A 22,883-nucleotide genomic window follows, 5' to 3' on the forward strand; every position below is an offset into this window, starting at 1 on the left:
TGGCTCTCTCAGCTCCTTCAGGAAATATGTAAAAAAGCAATGAACTGAAATTAGGGAAACCAAGTCAAGGATAGCATCCTGTACCTTACCAGGGGTCCCACAAGGCAAGCAATGGTGGCAGAGATCATACTGTGAAAAACAAGCAGGGGAGATGAGAGGCCTAAGCACAAATTTTCCACAGTTAGGAAGACGGAGCAGATTAAGGCGGAAGACTCCCAGTGAGACAGCCAAGCGGACACAGCCATGCCAAGGATGTAACGGGGAGACCCCACTGTGCCGAGGGAACAGGACGCTGCCCAGACACACCACGCAGCCCGCACCTGCTCTCTAGCGCAGCATCCCACACAACATTAGTTGTTTTATTTTTGCTTCTCTATTTTACCTCTGCCCCTGAGACTACAGACAAACGCCGCACAGGTCTGCTCATAGTACTGCGTGCTTCCTTACTATCATCTGCTGCAATACAAGCACTCAAATGTTGCCACCAGTCACTTTCGGACATAAAGCATTACTAACAATTCTGCTTAGATGCGCAACTCTGCGGCAGAGTGTCTCCTTACAAATAAGGAGTCTTCTGGGTACATGTGCCAACTCTGACCCCTAAAAAAAATGCACCGTGAGAGATGACAAGGATTACGCCAACAGGTCAATATCAAGACCAAAAAAAGGACAGATATGTATGTAGTACTTCAAGAGCAATATGAAAAACATCTATCAAGCTGGCAGAATAAGAAATTATACAACAAATCAGATAGAGGGGAAGTATTTTCAGTGTATTAGATCTGAAACTGAACCCTTGGGGTTGCTAGCTGCACCTCTGGTGAGCCCAAAGCAGCTTCCAGGGCACTGTGCAGATACAAACAGATAGAAATGCACACCAAGAAGGTTGCAGCATAGGGTCACACACAACACCTTCAAGCATAAGTCAACAGAAACAGGTTAACACAGAAGAGGAGAGGCATTATAATTTGCTACTGGGTCATAAAAATGCATATCATTAAGCTTCACAAGCCAAAGCACTAATATCAACTCTAGCATTCATTTCAACAGAAATCCCATTTTTAAAATCAGGAAGCTGAAAGCACATTAGCACCTTATGAGAAATGCTAAACTTTGCAGTATTTCATTAATGCCTCACTGACCGGACTAACCAGGTTGAGTTTTACAGCTTTTATATTCTGCTAGTGTATTTCATTCGGTGTAATAGTAAAGATAAAAGTTTCAGAATAAACACTACAGCATCTCAAGATGAAAGGGAAGCAGAAATGCACAACCAGCAAAGAGGAGAGTAAGCCACAACTTTTTTAGTCTTTCCTTCAGGCAGAATGACCTAGCTAAAAGTGAGATTGGAAGCTTTCAGGAAAGCACAAGCCAATAAAACACAGCACAGACTAACTACGTTAAGTTAGATTCAGCAGAATGGACAAAAAATAGTTTATTCTAAAGCTATCTTAAAATAAATATGGAATTATTTTAATACGATTACACAGTTACATTATAATTACCAGGTAAAGTGTAATGTTATTTCTAAAACATTAATAAGCTCTATAAAGAAGTTCCAGTCCATTATACGTAACTGAAACGTGCTAAACTAACATAGTAGAGCTTCTCCACCTCAGTGAAGTAGAGGCTGATGACTCAACCCTTGCTTAGGTGAATAACCCTTATTTATGCACACAACTCTACTGCCCTTTAAAGCATTAAGCCTGTCATGTTTCTTGGATCAACAGTGCACTCTTAAAATCCCCAAATAATTAAAATGCAAAAATTAAGACACTGAATATAAATTTGTATGCAGAAACAATTTCTGGACTTCTTGTTCAGATTACTCGCAGACCAGTATCACAATTTCTCTATCTCCAAATGTAGAGAAAGAGATTTCATGTGGCAATTGCACCCTGTGGACTCTCAAGGACAGCAAAGGTAAGAGCTGGCGATAAGACCAGCAAAGGCAACAACCACCCTTGCTCTGGAGGAACTGGCTGCAATGTTTAGAAGGTTATTAGCCCCACTACAGAGGTGTAGTAAGCTAACGGTCCAAGCATTTTCAGTCCCTACTAACATAGTAAGAACAGGCTAAGCTTAGATCACCTTCAACTCATCGACTGGATCTGCCACAGCCTGTCCACACAAACGAAGTTCAAATAAAATAAATGAGAATCAATGTAACAGAAACATTTCTGATTCAGAAACGGAACAATGATAACAAAACTTGATTCAGCGCCAATGGGCTCCCCAGCAGAATTATTTTTACCTTGCTTGGGAGGAGACTTTTACCCACTAACTCAGGCTGTGTCACATTTCACACAGAGTAAGGGGAAGCAACAGAGCTACCAGAAATTCCACATCACCAGGGATGGTTGTCAAGAGAGAAAAACATCCAGAGTTAATCTTCCTTCGTTGGCAGCTGAATATCACCAGATGCATTTTGCATAAGGAACAATGTATTTTACTGTGTAATTCATCTGCAGTTGCTAGACAGAAACTGGTTACAAAAAACAGCGTAAACTATTAACAGGTAGAGTGCTACGCCATACCAAATGTAAAAGTGCAGTCCTGTTTGAGATCAGGCCACTTGGGAAGATTTTCACTTTTAAGCCAACAAGAACATTGCTGCAGAAGTTTTACAAGAATTAACACCTTCATTTTCCTGTATCCCCTGTTTTAACCCGCCCTGGTTCAAGTAAGTGTCAAGACCAAGCCCTCTGGACCCCGCTGCCTTTCAGGCTCACATTGTACAGGTACAGGCATGTATGCAGAGTCTAAATGCCAAATCCTGAATCTTTATGGACTGTTTACAGAAAACACTGGTCTCTTTCTACCAAATACTGTAACAACAGGTACAAGGCAGCAGAAAAACATTAGCGTTTAGATAAACAGAATGAATTCTGTGGCCACTGAAATACAGAAAACCTCACAGAAATAGAAACACCCAAGAATTTGCAGGGTGCTGGTTCCAGTTAATTGAGATTCCAGTAAATTTTAGCTACTTTTATTTAAAAAGCTAAGTCTTTCAAACATTCCTCATAAAGAACATTGCTTTCATTTTACAGGTGAGAGACCGAGATCCAGAAGGACCTTGTAGTCATTCTGCAAAGTTATTACAAAACCACAGATCTTGTAACTGCAAGGCAAACGGCTTACCCTTTGTGCCTTCCTTTCCTGGGACACGTGCTGAATGAAATCAAGTCTGTGCTTATGCCACATACTGAGACACTCCTATCACAGTTTACGTTGCATTTCTGAGTCAGATCCTAAATTGATGTACAGCATCATAGTTCCACCACCACAGGACAAGAGGAGGATGCAGTTTACCATATCCAGAGAGGACAAGACACTGTTCTCTCATCTCTCCCTGGAGCACGCAGACACGCACATACAGGACCTTTATGTATGTGCTTAGCAGCGTTCAGCTAAAACACTAAGTACTTGCAGTTTCCTAAGAAATAAAAATTGATGAACGTTCTTAGACACATCAACTAGCATTTAGACAATCCACTTAGGACTACCTTGTTGTTTGGCAGTTGCTGCCAGCATGTTCCTTGCTCTTAACAACTGCTAGTTTTATGATCTGTTTAGAAACATTTCAAGGAAAGCCTGCCCATCTGTTTTGACAAGGTCAAAACATACGCATACAGACAACCACATCACTCCCAGAGCCAATGAGTTATGGGTTCTCTACCAGGTTTTTAAGGGACATGACCAAGTCCTCCTTAGATTCCCCTCTCTGAACCAAGCAAACCAACAGAAGCAGCAAGAAGAAAGTCACTCCATCCTTCCCACTCCTACGCAGCAGTGCGTTATGAGAGCAAGTCAGGCAGCAAACAAAACTGGCCGACTGCCTGGTGCCACCTCCATGCCAGTAGAGCAACCAGAAGAACTGTCCTACGTCCCACACGCAGAATGCTGTTAAGGGCCATTGGATCCACAGTGTCACATATCCCAGGCCTTGCCATACATCAGGGTTGCTTCTATGAATGAGCTTACACAGGGCTCGAGCGGGATTTGCACTGGCAAAACAGCAGCACCACTGCAGACAGATGCACAGCAAATGTCCTTTGGTGATCAAGGGGACCCTGGCCAGCCGAAGCGCCAAGCCAAAGAAACCGGGTTGTCGCTCACCTCTCTCGGGCTGTTAAAATACGTCCATGCAGCAAGCAGCTGCCAGTCTGAAGTATTACTGCCCTTCGCCTTCCTCCCTTTCACCTACTTTAGCTGTGTGCTACCACTCCTCCACCCAAAATTACCACCCAAATTACCTGCCGCAGAGCCAGCAGAAGTGGCTCTGTATCTGCAGTTCCGTTTATATCCTGCCACGCCAGCCCACACCCACTTCCAGCCGGCTTTGCTGCACACAGCTGAACCGCAAGCACACCCTTACTCCTGCCATGGAAGGCAGACCGGCAGCAGAAAGCTTGGGCAGATAACCATCGACGTAACTCCCTGAGCAGCCACTTTGTGCGGTGGGCCTCAGCAACCGCACGCTTTGAAAGACGAGTGCTGCCGAGACCTACAGCCAGCGTTCACGACACGAGAAACAGACTACGAAAGACAAATGCATGTTCTCAGCTTCACGGCAAACGTGCCCTCTCGCTTCTCAGCTCTTCTCTCACCAACCCAATAAAGGCATTTGTACCAACAGTAAATAGAGGTAGAGCAGAAAGAGGCAGGTGTTTGAAGAGTCACTTAAGCCACAAAGATGCGGCTTGATGCTTGGCACAAATGCCTGTACTGTAAATCACAGGTACCGTAAATCACCTTCTACTTACAATTAGTTTAGGTCTCAAAATGCTCAAGCATAAAGTTAGGTTTATATTTGTAAATATTCCCATTGTACTTGGTGAGACTTGGTTAACGCGTTCTCAAACCTTTACAGAATAAGGCCAGGCAACAAGAAAATGTTAAAATGTAAATAAACCCATCAATGTAACAGAAGTACTAGAACCGGTCACTGTTTTTTAGGTCAAGTACATGTCCAACAATATTCATAATCATGCTGTGAACATTACTGGAAACTTTTCTTTAGAAAGCACACATAATTTTCAAGTTTTTAGAAAAAGAGCCTCAAATTAACAGCCCACTGACACTACACTGTGAAAGATTAACATTTAAATACTTCCTCACTTCAAAAAGCAACTCAAGACATAAGAGCTACTTGAAGGAAAAATTACAATTTTTAAGTTTCAGCTCAGCATCCCTTTTTTCAATCGACCCTGACTCATGGAAATTTCAGGTCATGGCTTTTTCTCTGTCACCCACCTCCTAACTGAGAAGCAAAGGAGCTGAGGAGTGGGGGTAGAAAGGAGTCTCGCAGTAATGCAATGCAAATGTTTTCCTATCTGAAACACAGTTAACAGAACCAAAATACCAGGTTTCCATAGCAACCTTAACTGTGTCACATTGCATACACTGTACATTAAGTAACATATTGAACAGTTTAATTGTAACAGGAAATCCCATACATTTGTAATGTACAAAATTAACATGGGAAACCTTCATCGTTTATTTTTCAATTCCTTAACCTGCAACATTTATTGCACTACACTCTGTTGAGTGTGACCGTGTATTACACCAGCACACGCAGCTTCACAGGTGCTCATACACTGGCAGTGTTAGGTGCATTAAAATTGCAACTACCGACAGTAAACCGTACCCTCTACCCACTGCATAGTCTGAAGCCTGTTTTAAAAGCAGCAATGTTTCTAATTACTTCCTTCTTCCTTGCAAAATTCCTTTAGGTATTGTGTAACTGAGAATGATTTCTTTCTCTTGCTCTTCTGTAACATCCTGAACACCTTTATTATCTTACCATTTTTCCTTCCTCCATTTCTGGATTCCTGTACAACAGTACACACAGTTTCTGGCCTTGTACCGAGTCACCTTGCACTATATACAAAGCAAAAACTCCCCTCTCAAACTGAATTCTCCTTGCTATATACCATAGCACAGCTACATTTGCCTACCTAATTAGAGAGTCCCTCTGTATAGCTGCTTGCTTCTTTCCAGAAACAGAAAATTAAGTTTTTTCTACTTTTCTGTGTTCTAACCATGGGTGCACAGCTAAGTGTCTGCTCGAAATTATTCAGGTAAATAAAGTTAGCAACCTATTTCTATGTATGCAGAGACGACAGAACAATGGAATGGTTCCTACAAAACGGCTATATGCTATCCTCTTTTCAGCATACATAATCTAGACTTTATTTGCTCAACTCTGGATGTGTTCAGTCAGTGAGATGGTTCAGGGCTTAGTTAAAAAAAAACAACAAAGTTAAAAATATGCTTGAATTAAGGTTGAGTACTGTTGCATAAAAAACAGAAGTGTAGAAATTTTCTGGTAAAATAACAGCAGTATATATTTTACTTTTAGATTACTCAATTGAACCAAGGTGCTCTTGTTGAACAAACAGGCTGATTTTGAAACTAAAATTCAAACATCTTACACTGACAGTATCGCCAAAGTAATTCAGCATTTCTGAGGCTAGATATTTTTTTTGCTGGGGAGGAGAAAAAAAAAAAAAAACAACCTTCACAAAATTTGACCTAATTTTACAAGTAGCTTCAATTCCTCCAGTGCTGCATTTTCATGGAAGCCATCCCAGCCACATCACCAGGTACTGCAACGTCGCTGAGCTCTCCAGTCATGTACCAAGTGCGTTCAAAAGGACTACTCACTCACACAAGTTATGTTTGTAATTCCTAAGCGCACATTTGCGTAATTGGGGCCCAAAGATGAAAGCTGCTAACTTTCCATTCGCCACAAGTTATGCCTGACATAGCTGCTAGTGGCGAGTGTTTCATATTGCCCAGCACATTTCAAACAAAACCTTGTCCTCACTTGTTTACAGCTCCATCAAAGTAATTGCTGGCCCTTCCTCATATTGAAGCCAGCCAAAACAGTTAATGTGTTAACGAGTTTTGGGGTTTTTTTTTTGGGTCCATGTTAAAGCCTCTTTTTTGGGGGGGGCTGTAGTGCTTCCAGTTTTGGTGTTAAAATTTGGCAGAGAGCAATTCAGACCTTTCCACAGTTGCTCTGACAATCTTTCCACACTGAGTAGAGACCTACACCTTTAAAAAAATAGGAAAAGCAGCTTATACCTACCCCATCTGGGTGCATTAGTGATTTGTAGTTAAAAAGGACTGACGCACTACCTGTGAGAAGTGTATTACCCCAGAGCTACATTCATGTTCTTATCAATAACTACTGCAAGACCTAGGATTAAAATGCACACTTCCAATCTCAAACACATGGCTGAGCTAACCTAATGAACAGGTTAATACCTCGCACTAGCTTCCACAGGTCAAAATTGCTTTTCTGAGCTATCTGCTTGCTGGGCTCAGTGAAGTAAGAAAAAAAAAAAAAAAAAAAGTGAAGAGAAGCAAGAAGAAAGATATGTTTCAAGGCCAGATAAAGTAAATTCCAATTTATAACACAGTCTGCTGTCATCCTAGAGCCTTTCAGTGAGAAAATAATCATCCACAGCTCTTTCATCACAGAATTCACAACAAATAGTACGTGGGATGAAGAAGAAATCAAAACTTAAATAACAGTTACAAAAAAACAATACCAGGTAAAACCTTTATTTTAAATGCAATATAATGCTGACTGCAAAGCAGTTAAGAGTTGAAAACTACTCAGTACTGAAGGTGAAGTCCTGATTTCAGTGACATCCATGGAAGTTTGATTGTTTGCAAAGTTTCTAGACACCAAATATAAAAACCAAACACAAAAAAACCCAACACAGCCAGAAGAAAGGCTTTTAAAGGCCTGTTGCCTGTTACCATTTACTGAGGGATGACAATAATTTTGCCCAAGAAATAAATTTTGTAACTTGAAGCCCTTACATCCCAAATCCTACACCAATCCACGTGACAAAACAAACACATTACAGTTACCTAGTACAAACAAATACACGTTTCCTCAGAAGCACCTTAAAATCAGGTTTGGTGCTACAGGTGGCCCCTTCAGCTCTGCCAGCTTTCCTTTTGCAAACCTCCTCGCCTTTCCACTGGCACTTGCACTGACTGCCCACGGCACTCTTCAATCGAGCCGTACTCCTAGGGGAGTGGGGCCCCATTCTGCGAGGAGCAGCGCCTGGGTCTGCGTTTCCTTCCCAGGAGAAAAACAAGCAAGGGAACGCTTAATCCAAAGCGTGCTCAGAGCTGAGCAGAAGGGCTAGGAGCCACGCTCCTGGGTGTGGTGTTTTTTCCACAGCTCGCCATCCATGGAGCCCAGGAGAACTCACCAACAAGAGCCACCGCATAAGGTCTGGTTGTTTCCTGAGGTTCATGTTAACTTGCTCTTCCCACCCTGCCTGTAGAAGATTCTGGATTTCTTGTACTTGCTGTACCATTTTGGTCTCAAAACCAATCTCTAGTCCCCTTCCTGTAAAACCTGCCTGTTACCTGCCAGGCTCAGCCTGGGACCGGGAACTACCGGAGCAGGGCTCAGGAAAGGACACAACTAGTTGACAAAACACTGTAACTTACTACCCACACAACAGCATCAAGTGCACAGTGTCAACAGACCAGGAGAAGAGAAAACTAATCTCCAGCTCCTTAATCTCTTTTCCTGACAACCAGTGTGTTACTTGTACTAACAGAAATTATGTGTTACAAAGGGAAAACCAATTTTCAAAACAAATAACCCACTTAAAAATGTATCCGCTGAGTGATCAGTTAACAGCAGGGCTCAACTTCAAAGAATCCAGAATTCCTGTATATAAGGAAACAAATGGGCCCCCATGAGCAACCACATCAGCACTAGCCCAACACAGGAGATTTTACTTTCTATCCTGTGAGCACGACTGTATCAGGACACAAATGTGGATGTCACCACAAGTTCCTGCCTAGCCTCCGTACAGTGATGTGATGATGCCAGCCACCTCCCACCATCTACTCACCACTAACAAGAAGGCATACCTAACCCACACGGCTCAGCATCATACACTAAAACAAAACAAAGCACCCAAACAAAAAGAAAAACAAAAAAATTACTTGTAAATCAAATGCAATTTCTTCAGCTGATACCCTACGCACAAGGGATGGAGAACAACTCACCGCAATGGCAGAAAGACACCCTTGTCATTCCTTTGTGGTTCTCAATTCATCTCCTAACTGCTGTGATGACTACTCAGACTGCTTGCTACCTGACCCGGCACATGTGGGTGGCAAGGGGGCTTTCATGTTCATCAGCTGTTGCATAGCTGTCAATCATTTGGCCCGTAAGGATACAAGTGACTGGCTTACAGCAGGCAACGTCAACCTTCCACCACATACCTGGACACGTTTCAGCACACTGTTCCGTAACAAAGTCAAAGTTTTATCTCCTTGGTTCTCTGCCCACAGTCACCAGGATGTCACCACTCGCACCACACATCTACCAGACAACACCTGCATTTCAGAAGATTTTGGAGCTGGGACAGATGGAACTGGCTGGATTTTATGTCATGGGTTATCACAGCTGCTACCTTTAGCCATCAGTCTTCAGCCGCTTCACTGCAAAAGGTTTGATCAGCAACCAGGATGGGAAAAAAGGGAGTACAAAAAGCCAAACATTACTTATCTATTACAAGTGAAGAACTTCTTTTTTAATACATATTCTAAATATCATACAAATAATCTTAACACGTAAAATTACTTTTTTATACTCTTCAATGCTTCTCTGAACTATCTGAACATTTGTGAGAAAGTATGAAGGAAAAACTCATGCAAAACAGTTAACTACAACAACAGACTAATGCTACCTACTACATTATTTGTGCACAGTGACTACTGACGCAGCATGCAAGTACTGCTGAGCCACTGGCGATACCGAGTTGCTCCTTGTAGCATCCCCTCCGAGTAACAACCTAGGCAGATCCCAATTAGTTTCTGCAATCACAGCATCACCTGACCTGGCAGGAAGCCATCCACACCTCTTCCCCTCAGAAGGAAGGTGGCAGTGACGGTTCATACATATTCATACTTCTTTGCTATCTGCTGCATTAGCTTAGAGTATTTAAAAAGAAAACAAACCAGAAAATAAGACAGATGGCACGTGGGACCGAAAGCAGAAAAAACCAGACAGGAGTAGCGGCAGATAGAGAGAGCACTGTTAGAAAAGGTTAAATTTACTTGAAAAATGAGTCAGGGAATAAATTACCTTTTGTTAAGATAAGGCCGAGTTCAAGGAAGCAGTAGCTCTCACTGTGAACTTCTGTAAAACAAAACTGTGATTTCCTTTAACTGGTGCACAGGGACAGCTCTTTGTCTGCCCGGGGAGTCTTAGATTTTGGGAAATGGCTCTCAGATATCTATGGAAACACTATGGAAAGATCCCAAAATCAGTCACTAATGGGTGAGACTACTGTAATAAAATTTCCTTTCTAGAAATCGGTAGCTATTAATAAAAGCCTTTTAAAACCTGCTAAGGGAATACAGAATGAAACATAAAACAATCCTAATTTCACACTGTAACCAAAAAGTAAACATAAATCTTACTTGTATAAACACGTAGAACTTCCCTGCTCACCTTGGATGTTTTCTGTTCCTGTAAACCAGGTTGATATTACCGTCACTTAAATGTGACAGGTAGTCATAAACCCTGCATTTCAAAAATGATGTTAAAAAAAACCCCAAACTGTAAAACATACATAGTAGCCATAACAAAGGCAACAAAAGAAAAAAGTGGCACTTCAGTGGGATCTACATGTAGCATATCAGAGAGGAGGCCTAATGGTTAATTACAATGCATGAGTACTACAGGGGACAGAATAACTGCGAGCAGGGAACAGCTCCATGTAGCTGACAAGGCCATAGGACCACACAACACATGGAATTTGAGGCATGCAACTGAAAGCACAGCTCACATCTTAAAAACAAGACAAATAACAAACAGAAAGGCTTATTAAGATTATGAGTTCTCTATCCATTGACAGCTCCAAGTGTAAGCCAGAAGTCTTCCTAAAGGATAAACTGTGGTTCCATGTCAAGTCATTAAGTCTCAAGTAAGTACAGGCATGTCACTAGGATGCTATATGGTACCAGGCTGAAATACTGGTACTATTTCTCCAAGCTTGGTCAGCGACTGGCAGCAGCAGAAGTGCAAGAGCAAAGCATCGCACCTGGAGTAACTCACCCTTCTGGGCACTTACTACTACCACCTTCTGCACTGCAACCCATCAGGAACTGCCGACAGACCCCACAAAGCCTGCCTGCACCCTGCCCTTGCAGGCAAGGAGAAGAGAGACTGCAGATAGGCAACCACAGCCCCCTGCCCCGCTGCAGCGCGCTGCTCACCCCAAAACTGAACAAACAGTTCGTAACAGACACCTTCACAGCCACTCATGCCTGCCTGATATTTTGATCAAGAACAAAGAAGTATAGCTTTCCACCTACCATCAGAAGGGTTTGCAAAGAAAAGGGGGGAAAAAAAAAAAAAGAATACTCCCATGTATGTGTTTAACATACCAATCTGAAATACTGTGTTTGTGGGGGGAATACAAGCCCTCTAGCTTGCTGTGAATTTTGTCATGGCCTCACTGTTTCATGAATCCAGCTAGGGAAAAATGACACAAGAATAAGGAAACCAGTCAGATTTAAAAAAAAAAAAAAAAAACCAACCAAAAAAACCCCACACACAAACAAACAAAAACCCCCCAACAACAACAAAAAAAACAAAACCAAAAACCAAACCTGAAAACTTGTTTCTCCTACGCTGCTTTTCTTCCTGGTCAAAGGAGGCTGCCTAAGTGAGTGTTCTTAATGCTGACTCCACTCCTCAACTGTAGCGTTATGTTTCCTCTTCTTGGGAAAGCAACCTTAACCCGCAAAAGAAACCCGCAGCAGCGACTCATGCATTTTCCTCCACGAGGGCGCAGATCCCAAGGCCCAGCTCCCTCGCAGCAGGGAGCGAGAAACCACCAACTCCATGGCAGGCGGCCATCCCCACCGTCAATAACTACACCAGCAAGTGGGTACCTCACTAAACAAGAGCTGTGCCCGTAAAGCCTTAGACTTTTTTGGCTTATTGATCACGAGGAGGAAGAGATTTGTCAGTCTGCTGCTTCTTGGGTGATGACACTAGATTCACCCCGCCAGCAGAGCCGAGGACCACAACTGCCTGCCGCTCCGTCAGGCACCTGCTGAGACACAGAGGGTACAAGCCAGGTGGCAGGCAGGGACTTTTACCATTTTTCTCAACATTGGTTATGTTGCAGCTTTCCTTCAATGCCTAGTGGAAAGCAAAGGGAAATTGAGTCCCTTCATCCCTCATTTCCATCATAATTATCATTTGTGAACATCTCCAGCTGCCCGAAGCAGCAATTTCTTGTGTCAGATCACACTGCAGAGGCTCACACTAACTTCCCACCTTTGAAACACTCACCCAGATAGGTGACTGCAGGGAGCCACTCTGGCTGCAGCACCCATCTATAGGATTCTCACAATTTTATTAATAACCTTTTTGAAGAAATGTTGTTCTCCAACCCAAATCACTCTCCAATGAATTCACCTCTATGTGAACAGAGGGACTTATTCCCTAATACTGTAAGGGATTTGCAAGCTGTCTACTGAAGTCGGGACCATAAGCTAGCCAAATATTTACTAGAGCCGATCCCCAGCCAATTTTACTCTTAAATTTCAAAATCCTGGATACACAAAGCAACAAAGCCATATTCCTATACAACAAGACAAGGACTGTTCCAATCAATTCTAAGTCACTTCAGCTCCAAAGGGAATCACTTGTCATTTTGGCAGTAAACCTGACGAATCCAAATGGGAGAGTTGGCCGCTGGTGCAGTGAGAACAGGACACTGGGCAAAGGCAAGGAGCGAGACTCGGAGACTGTGCCTCACAACTGATTTAAACAAACGGGGTTTTATAGAAGTGTTTCTTTTTCATAACATAACAGCACAACCAGGAAAAAAAGGTACTGAATTTAACTGAAGTATGGAATTTCCTTCCAAGCCCAAGATTTTGATCCATTATTTAAAAAACAAAAACAAAAGAAAAACGGGAAAGCCATCCATCACACAGCATTTTGTCTACAAGCAGTCCCATCAGCTTCGATACAGCTCTTCACAGGACCAACATTCCTTGCCTGTTTAGATCCTTAAAATATTTTGTGTACATTTATGAACATTTTCCAGGTAAAAGGATGAAAGAGAAAGTAGCCTAAAATGCACTAGGAGTTACATATTTTTAACCATGACTTACATTTAAAGACATAAATTCCTGATAAAGTAATTTTCATTTAGAAAGTATATATACATGCATACTTTCCCTGGCATTTGCTATTGCCTTCTCCATTAATTTTCTGAAGTCTGCATGTGTATACATACGCATCCAAAAGGAACAATATTAGCAAAATATGATTTCCACACTAAGTAAACACTTGCTGATACAATATGCTGGGAGGGTTCATCAATATGCATTTTAAGCATCATCCAAACCCAGGCCCTTAGTCTGTCACAGCATTTCAGGCAAAGCATAATCGATTAATGGGCACCTACCCGTCTTAAAAGTCCATCATTATGCATTAATACAAGAAATGTATGACTACTTAATGGGAGAACAATAATTGTGGCGTGTAAAGTAAACACATGGTAAAAGCCTGTTATTGAGCCTCAGCGTTCATCATCTTATTTCATCACCTAGAGGACAAACAGTTACTGCATCCTTTAGCACCATAATATTGCAAACACATCACCCACACACGGGTTACCCGCTCCAGCCAAAAAAACAACTCTGAAGTAGTGTATGATGAGGTACAGAGAGGGAAGTCCGTGGCACAGATTAAGAGACAAAAACCGGTTACTAACACACCTTTGGCACTCGGCAGCACTTCTTAATCGTGACAACCTGAGACTATAAATTAATACCTAGAGAGCCCGGAACATTCCAGTAAGTCATCCAAGACCTGGGGAGGGGGGAAATAAATGAGGTTTGAATCGGCGAAAGCCAAGAAAGCAATCCGCTCGGCTGCACCGGCTGATTAAAGCCGCCAGCAGAGGCGACAGCCGGGGCCGGCAGGAACCGCACGGCACGGCACGGCACGGCACGGCACGGCACGGCAGCGCCGGCGGGCCGGTCAGGGCGGCCGCCCCGCGCCTCCCGCCCAGCGACAGGCACCGGGAGCCGCGGCACGGCGGCGGGGTCGCCCCGCAACTCCCGCGCCGCGATGCCGGGCCGGCTCTGTAAGCCAGCGGGCAGGCAAGCGCCTCCCCCCGCCGCCACAACACCGGCGGCGCTGGGGCCCTGCCCGCCGCCGCCCCGCCGCAGCTCAGCTCCCGACCGGGCGCCGCCGCCCCCCGCCAGGGAAGAAGGCCCCGGCGAGCAGCCGCGCCGGCCCGCCCGCCCCCGCTCCCGCTCCCGCTCCCGCTCCCGCTCCACCCCGCCGCGGCGCAAGCAGGAAAACAGCGCGCCCCCCCCGCGGCGCGCACCTGCAGGGCGGGCGGGGGGGCGCATGGCGGCCCCGCGGCGCGGCGCTGCGCCCAGGCCCCGCTGCCGGGCGGCGGCAGGAGGCGGCTGCGGGAGCGCCGGCTGCAGCGCTCCGCAATCGGCCAGAGCAGCGCCGCTCCCCCCCGGGCCGGGCCCGGCCCGCCGCTCCGCCCCGCCCCGCCCCGCCCCGCCGATCCCGCCTCCCGCCCGGCCCCGCCGGCCCCAGCGGGCCGCGGTCGCCCCGGGGCCGGGGCGCTCTGTACGGGCTCATCGCCCCGGCAGCGGGCCCGTAGCGGAGCGAGAAGGCCGCGCTCTGCCAAAGCCGCCTGGGGGACCCCGGCACCCACCCACGCGCCCGCCGCCGCGCCGGCAAGCCCGGTCCGGCTTCCCTGCCTGGGGAAAGGGGCCTGTCTGTCCTCGGGGCCAAAAAAAAACCCCGAGTACGGCGCATTTCTTCATAAAGGCCACGCGCCGGGCTCTGCCTCCAGAGACGAGTTTTCCCAAGGGCAGTACTAAAACAAAACAACCAGTTTTGGAAACGGAGGTTAACCCCAAGCCTTTAGATCCCTGGGAAACTGAAAAGCCTGCAAACTCTGTCTGCCGTTTCCACGCTGCCAGCATGCAGGCTGCTTCACCCAACCCCCAAACAACAACACCCGCTATAGCTACCAGAAACTCCATTCCCTCACCTGAGATAACTCCAGGCAACCCTTCCAGACGTTTGCGGATAGCCTAAATAAGATCTAGCTCCCTACTCCCTCCTTCGGTCAGTAACCAGCTCCGAAAGACTGGAAAGCTTAGGGAAAGGCCTAGGGTACTGTCACATCATTAAACCCCAAATTCTGCAACACAAAAGCCTGAAGATAGGCAGATACCTGCATAAATAAAAACTTAAAGTAACCCAAAGTGTATACATACACACATACATACAGACGCTAGGAGAGTGTGCCAAAATAAAATAGCAAGTGGTGCGCAGGTGTCTCAAGATAAGAATCTTTTTTTTTTTTTAGTAGTTATAATGTTACAAATCCAACAAGTTTTCATTTTAAGTAAGAGAGGTATTTGTCAGAGGCCTGGTTTTTTAACCTAACAGCTGCTTAAAGATCCCTTTCAAAATCGCACGCGTCCACTTCAGGACCGAATGCAACTCCAATACGTGCAGGCAGCCACCTCCCACCGCTGCCGTTACCCTACGCGTCGCATGTGCTTTCTACCACTCAGTGTCAGTACGGGGACAGTAACTGTCTCGACTCCTCCACTACATTTGCTGCCGTACTTCCAGCTAAAATTGAAGTTTGCATCTGATTTTTTTTTTTTCCAAAACACTTTATTTTACAAGACACAGATGTTCTTTAAAACATAGCCTCCTGCTTAGAGGACACGTTTTGATAGCATGCTGCAGTTATTACATCTTATATCTATATTATTACCCAGGCAAAAGATGGGCAAACCCAAAGTTACACTGGTTAAAATCTCAAAGACCTCACTGGCACAAGGGTTCAGCACAGAAGAATGGGGCCCTGCTCTCAGTTACTGCGCCGGCACTGCTTAGATAAAAAAATTGGGAAAAAAGAGGAAGAAAACTGCAGGCCTAAAATAGTACCATTTACCTGACTTCTTCCGCCAAATTGCAGAAGATACACAGCCCTATCCATCAACTACTTACCTCTTAGCTGAACTTGCACAACAGTGACAGCAACTAACACCTTATTTTAGCTCCAGGAAAAGTTGCCTCTGTCCTAATGTACCAGTTCACTGTCCATCATCACTCCAAGCACCGTCACCTCTGTTGTACTGTGTAGAAAACTCTATGAGGACAATGCACAGATTCCATACAGCAGACAAAGAAACTAAACGTCCCTACAATATGTACATTGCCCCAAGCATTTTGAATACATATTCTAGCCTACTGGCATGGGGGAAGAAATCAGTCAAACTCCCGTCAGAGCAGCAGAATAAGCAGGCTAGGACTGGAACGGAAGCATCGTGCAAGTTCTGGTTACGGCACTGTGGGTTACGGCCTGGAGCTCAACCCACAGAGTTCATGTCGTTGCAAGAAACTGCGTGAGTGGGATGTAACATACCATTTTATTTTACTGAGTCTGGAAGTAAGAGGTGATGCCTGACTATCTGTTACAACGATGAACATGAGAGAGCGAGCGACAGACAGACAGATACAAACGTCACCTTTGAAATAAAATTTAGTTTTGGTCTCTCTATAGCATAGAGGATCAAAGAGAGTCTGAATCGTTTCCGCTTTCCTGTGGCAACATGTCCCATGGCGATTCATTTGAATACAAATGATCTCACATTGTTTAATTCATTGTCTTTCTATCAATATCAATATCAATGCTTAGAATATCTTTACCTGAGAAAATTTTAAATTCATGTCACTCATTCATTTCAGGACTGGGCAAATCTGTTTTATCACTGATTGCACTATTTTGATGGAGATAAAATGCAAGTTTGCTATTTTAATCCCTCCCAAATTGTGAATTTTCGCCCTAGAAAAAGATTTCTCACACAAACTCACATGCATAATAACACATGGAAGACAGAACAGACTTGGGATACTTAAGTACAACGTTTGAATGGGTTTTGATCTTCTACAATACACACTTCCGTTTATATTAATAGAGCTGCATACATTAAAGAGAAAAAAATTGTCACAGGTACAGTATGTTTATGGTCTGCACTCAGATCAGCTTACACTAATATCAGAAAGAAAATATTGTATTGCTCATGTGTGGTTCGTGTAGGTTTTTTTTAACATCTGCAACTGTTAGCTTACAGCTCGTTTATTTAAGAAAGACGACCTGCCATAAAGAATTACACTGATGAGCCTGAATACCGTTAACAGTCCGGTTTTGAAAAGGTATAAAAATTAAGGTGACACCAATCTTTTCTTTTTCCATTAGCAGTCATCCTGTTTTTCCAAATTACTGTTACAATTATTCACTATGAAGTAGTCACAAAATAGGTTTCCTACAGGCAGACTTTTATGCATAACTGAGGCTCTGCTTGATCCTACCATGCACTGGGGGTTGACTTCTGTAACAATACATTGCTATTTTTAGCCTGGTTTCTTCAGTTTATGTAATGATGAATTTTCTGAATGTCCCCAACTAACCCTGTAACTTTGAATTGGTTGTCTAGCTATAACTCAATTTGACAGAGATATTGAAAATTTCTACAAGTTTCACAAAAATGAAAGAGACCAGACCTTGAAACTTTTATAAGTAGTTCTCCCCTAATAACTGATTCTGTGCACCCATTTCTACTGTCTAGTAGAGGAAACCAGAAGTTTCTCTCAAAATGCTCTGCAGAAGAAAGACTGTAAAAGAAAAGGAATTTGCTGAGATACATGAGGAGATGATGATAAAGCCATATTTGTTTCAACTAAGGTATTTTGTTGAGCTCAGTGGACACTGGATGAAGCACCCCACCGCCATACCTTACCCCAAATCCCAGAATCACTTGCATTTTAACACAGGCTAAGAGAAAAAAAGCTGACACAGGTCTTCCTGGATCAAATATGGTGTCAGGTGAAGAACGGAAGATGAAGGAAAACAATAAGAGAACTTTTACAAGTATTTATAAAAATATTTCTGGTGAGTTACTCCCCCATTTTTCTTCAGGATCTTTAAAATATTTTCTGTAAATAGGAAATGCCTAGTCCACACGGTATTAAGACATGACAATGCAAATTCTCACAGACTGCCCCCTAGCTCTATTTAAATTAAACTACAAGAAGATAGAGCAAGTCACTGTACAGCTTGGAAGATGATCTTGGAGAGTATCAGAACTGCTGTAACATCTGGACAACGCCTTTTGAGATCTTCCTTAGATCATTTCCATAAAAACACTATTATGGTGAAAATAGATGTAAGAAATATAAACTACAATAGTATTTTTTCCCCCAGAAAATCATTATAATCTAACAGTTAAGTAACCATTCTAACCACACATGGAAATTAAACATAAAATAGCAAAAGACTGTGCATCATCTTTTCCTTCCCTCTTCTCTCCACCTCCCTGAAACTGGGATGGTGTACATTTTAAATCAGGCTAACTTAAAGAAGAAAAGCTGATGTCAAGACTTTCCAGATCAAATACGCAGCTGAGAAAAGAGAGGAGTGATAAATGCACACATTATACATAGTTGTAAATATCATTTACAGCCTCTTTGCAAATCAAGGATTTTCACTACTGCTGAAGTGTGTACCCCAGGTACTAAAGACAATTTGTACTTACCATTATATAGCGGAAACATACCCAAATAATATACTTTCAGTAAATTAGCACATTATTTTGATGTTATTCTTACTCATTTTTACATAGTAAGCCTACTGTCACACATCAATTAACATGGCAAATTATAGTAATAACAATAATATGTAATATATTCATATGGAACAGACAAGTTAATTGCATGCTGCTTTACAGCTTGCATTTAAAGTAATCGCTCTGATTTTTCAGGTTCCAAAATTCAGCTTTACGTACCAAACTCTGAAAGCTGGGGTACAGTACCTCTAACATTGAATGTTACTCACTTGGTTTTACTGACACACCGCCATTCCGTTGTGTTAAGTGAAAAGAAACATCGGCCTCTGACATTCCTTCCCTGGCGCTTTTGGGAAGATCATTCTTCTCCAGCTAGCATCGCAGGGATGCAGGCACAGGCACTGGCTGCTTCTGCGCTGGCAGGAGGCTGAATCGCTGACAGTTTCACTGATGCGTTTCTCTATCGGATACAGGAAGCCAGAGAAGAGGCATCATCTTTTGTCAGTGCACATGACTTGTACAGAAAAGAAAGCTATTTCTAAAAATAACTAGACAGCACATGACTCTCTATGCTACTTTCCCGGTGGTCTAGTGGTCAGCCCCCCGCTCCCCACAAGCTGGGTTCACATCCAGGAAAAGATTCCTTATTTCAGTAAAATTTCTCTAGTACATACATTAGAGTTTTCACTACTCTTATGGCTGTAATCAACGACCCTTTCACCGCTCAATTGAAATTTAGTTTGATATATTACACATCTTGAAAATAACTTGCTAATTGTCAAGCATAACAAAGCAAGAATTATTTGTTTCTACATCTAGCAGTTTCCTAAGACATGGACAAAACATGTTCGCCCACCCTGCCATCAGCCAGGAGATTCCCATCTTTCATAGGCTCAGCTACTTTTCTGAAATTGTCGGGGGGAACACTTTATCACTCAGGCAGCTTAAGAATCAGGGGGCTCACCCCTGCCTTCCTCTGGGGTGTCGCACAACAGAGGCACTCTGAGAACAAACAGTGGCAACGACCCTTCTATAACACACGTCTTCAACACTGCAAATGCAGCTGATGTGGACCTACCCTAGTTTCAACCTAGCTGCCTCAAGTGCTGCTAGCATCCCAGCCATGGAAGCACAGAAATCAGTACCCCTCCAAAACCCACTTGAGAAGCACTGAGGGTGGGAAAGCCTATGCTTTTAACCGTGACACTGTGGACCTACTGAAGCATACAAACTCCTTTAAAGCTAGCTCAGTTTCTGCAGTATAGTATCACCTTAATAGCTGGTTGGTGTTCCTTGCAGGTTCCGAGTTGCAGGAAACCAGGTCCCACTTTGTCTTTCTCTTCGACAAGGGGCACAGATTACCTGCTGGGAGCGGGTGACCCCTCTCACCTAACCATGGCCCCCTCTTTGCAGTGGCCTCAGGCTGTGGTGGGGCCTCAGCTTGAGCTGTGCGCTGCCTCCAGTGCTTCACAGCTTTGTCTCCTCAAGGCCTGAAATGCCTTGGTCTTACCAAAGAAGCTGCTATCGATACGCACATGTGAAATGCAGCCCTTGCAGTATCTAAGACATCAGACTATATCTAATAGGGCCTGATTGTAACCTCACATTTTATAAGTTATCTACCTCACTGCACAGTAAAATTGCTCAATTTGGACAAAAGAAAGCTCCATCGCAATCAAGATACACATTTTGTTCAAGCCTGTTACTGTGAAGGGTTTGGGATGAAATGAACCATTGGTTGAACAGGGACTCTGGTGAGACAGAAACCAAACATCCAAACTTCTGAGCACATCCCTGAGGAAAAGTGGTCTCCATTCAGACTCTAAAGCTTTTAAAGATAAGCTAATGCATATTTGCAGAGCCCACAAACATATAGTCTGAAGCTTATCTATCTTAACATGGAAAAGGTTTCCTATAAAACACATTTCAGAGGCAGAGGGTTTGAGACTAGAGAAATTTGCTCATGTAGAGCAAACCCTCTTACATTACGGACACTGCTTACATAGGGGAAATTACTTTTGCTAGTACAGCTCGCAGATCAACTTTGCTCATGAAATCAACACGCCAGAGCAAAAAGCGCTTATGCAGATGTCATCTGCACCGATGGCAGCTTTCACCCCTCTCACGGAAACCTTACCAGAAAAAGCCAAGTCGCACACACGTTCCCATCTACCGTGTGAGAGGGCCCTGGCAGCACAGGGCAGCGAACCGCCAGCCCCGTTTCCCTCGGTGCAGCCAGGGTCTTCCACTTGAGGCAGGCCTTTTGACCGGCTCTCCCCTGCGGACCAAACACCGACACCCACGGAAGCCGTGGCCTCTCCGTGGCCACAGCCCGCCTGGAGAGCAACGAAGAAGGAGCGGAGGAGAGCACCACCAGCGCCCACCTCCCGCCCCGCCCCGCCCCGCCCCGCCCGAGAGCCGCCGGCCGGGATTTGCCGCGCAGAGCGCTTGGCTGACGAGGCCTGGCCTGGAGCCGCTACAGCAACATCCCGCAGAGAGACGATCGCCTACGGAACAGCGTGAGCAGCCAACACGAAATGAGGAAAAACAACCACGCTCCAGCCGGGGGCCGCCACCCGCCCAGCGGCCCCGGGCGACGGGAGGGGCCGCGGCCCGGCCCGCCCCGCGCTCCGGCGCCTTCCTCCTACCGACCCGTCCGCTGCCGCGGCCGCGCCGCTCTTGCCTGTCGCGCTGTGCGGGACACGCCTGCTCCCGCTCCCGCTCCCGCACCGTCGGGCTGACGGCAGGGCCTGCGGCTCGGTCCTGCCCGGCCTCCCACCGCCATCCCGCCTCCCGCCCACGGCGAGGAGCCCTCACCCGCCTCGCCTGAGGCGCCCCCTCTCCTCCCTACCCCCCCTTGCCTGGGATGGAATGGGACGTCCCTCCCTACACACCGCTGCCTCCGGGACTTGGTACTGCCCAGAAGAGGGGAGCGCAAAGAAGAGAAACCGAGTGGCGCGAGTGTGCCGTTACGTGTCTTAATTTCTTGAGGAAGGAGTTGCGAACTGCGTATATAGTTCCCTGGTGGTCTAGTGGTTAGGATTCGGCGCTCTCACCGCCGCGGCCCGGGTTCGATTCCCGGTCAGGGAAGATGCTTTTTTTTTTTTTTTTTTTTTTTCTCCCCGCCCCTTTTCTTTCTTCCCCCCGACTGTTTTGCATTTCAGGATTCTCTCCGACCCTCTGCTTCTGCTCTTACCATTCAGGGAGCATCCGGCTGGCCGTTGTGCGAGCCCGATGCATCGGCGTTGCTGCCCAGCACCGAGTTTTAAGACGCACTTGACAGCTTGGAGGAGTCTCCCGTGAAGGGAGTGTGCAAAGTCTCAGCGCCCTGTGCAGGTGCGGGCAGGCAGGGGAAGCCAGCCCAGGTGTAGCATCTGTCTGGAAGTCTTCCCTTCGCAAAACTGCCTATCGACACCACATGCCCACCCACAGGGTTTCTGGGAGTCAGCAGAGGGCTGCTGAGCAATGTCTGCCTAGAGGGGCACAGGCAGGGCTGTTGGCCATCACTTAGAAAGACCATATTTTCCTTTTTTTTTGCCTGCTCTGACAGCTAAGGGTGTTCCCACAGCTTTCCCCCCACAGATGAATGGTCACTTGGTGCCATCATGAATCTTTGAGCCAATGCCTTAAAAATTAATCCCCCTCCCCCCCCCCCCCCCCCCCCCCCCACTTCTCTTAGCTTTTATTGCTGAGCACAACTGTCGTATAGAATCACAGAATCATAGAACGCTTTGGGTTGGAAGGGACCTTTAAAGGCCATCTAGTCCATCCCCCCTGCAATTGGCAGGGACATCTACAACTCGATCAGGTTGCTCAGAGCCCCATCCAGCCTGGCCTTGAACGTTTCCAAGGATGGGGCATCTACCACCCCTCTGGGCAACCCATTCCAGTGTTTCGCCACCTTCGTCATGAAAAATTTTTTCCTTGTGTTTAGTCTAAATCTATCCTCTCTTAGTTTAAAACCATTACCCCTTGTCCTGTCGCAGCAGGCCTTGCTAAAAAGACTATCTCCATCTTTCTTGCAGGCCCCCTTTAAGTATTGAAAGGCTTATGCTAAGTGTTGAAAGGCTTATATGGTAGGGAATATCCCCTTTGGTCAGTTTGGTTCAGCTGTCCCAGCTGTGTCCCCTCCCAGACTCTCCCCCCCCGCCCCCCCAGCCTGCTGGCCTTGGGAGAGGGGA

At 45.2% G+C, this 22,883-nt stretch overlaps 1 protein-coding gene and 1 non-coding gene across 8 annotated transcripts in view; one reads left to right on the plus strand and one right to left on the minus strand.

Annotated features, from left to right (window-relative positions):
* The window catches only part of NCOA7 (nuclear receptor coactivator 7), a 98,282-nt gene extending 76,798 nt beyond the window's left edge, over positions 1–21,484 (minus strand). The window contains exons 1-3 of one of the 7 annotated variants that reach the window (XM_087773612.1): positions 11,674–12,119; positions 11,449–11,536; positions 9,277–9,495 (exon numbers count right to left, since the gene is read on the minus strand). The gene's annotated coding sequence lies outside the window, so the exon portion shown is untranslated. Of the gene's footprint in view, positions 1–9,276; positions 9,496–10,141; positions 10,278–11,448; positions 11,537–11,673; positions 12,120–13,803; positions 13,898–14,420; positions 14,545–18,971; positions 19,163–20,839; positions 21,050–21,385 lie in introns of those variants that run through there. The other 6 variants (XM_087773616.1, XM_087773614.1, XM_087773613.1 and 3 more) reach the window with 6 other exon arrangements.
* A 236-nt stretch (positions 21,485–21,720) lies between these two features.
* On the plus strand, positions 21,721–21,792 carry TRNAE-CUC (transfer RNA glutamic acid (anticodon CUC)). Its single transcript has one exon. It is a non-coding gene; the product is annotated as a tRNA-Glu (tRNA).
* Positions 21,793–22,883: the final 1,091 nt, after the last annotated feature.

Source organism: Nipponia nippon, unplaced genomic scaffold (assembly GCF_047370975.1).
Source record: "Nipponia nippon isolate SJK-2023a ecotype South Korea unplaced genomic scaffold, ASM4737097v1 scaffold_4, whole genome shotgun sequence".
NCBI lineage: Eukaryota > Metazoa > Chordata > Aves > Pelecaniformes > Threskiornithidae > Nipponia > Nipponia nippon.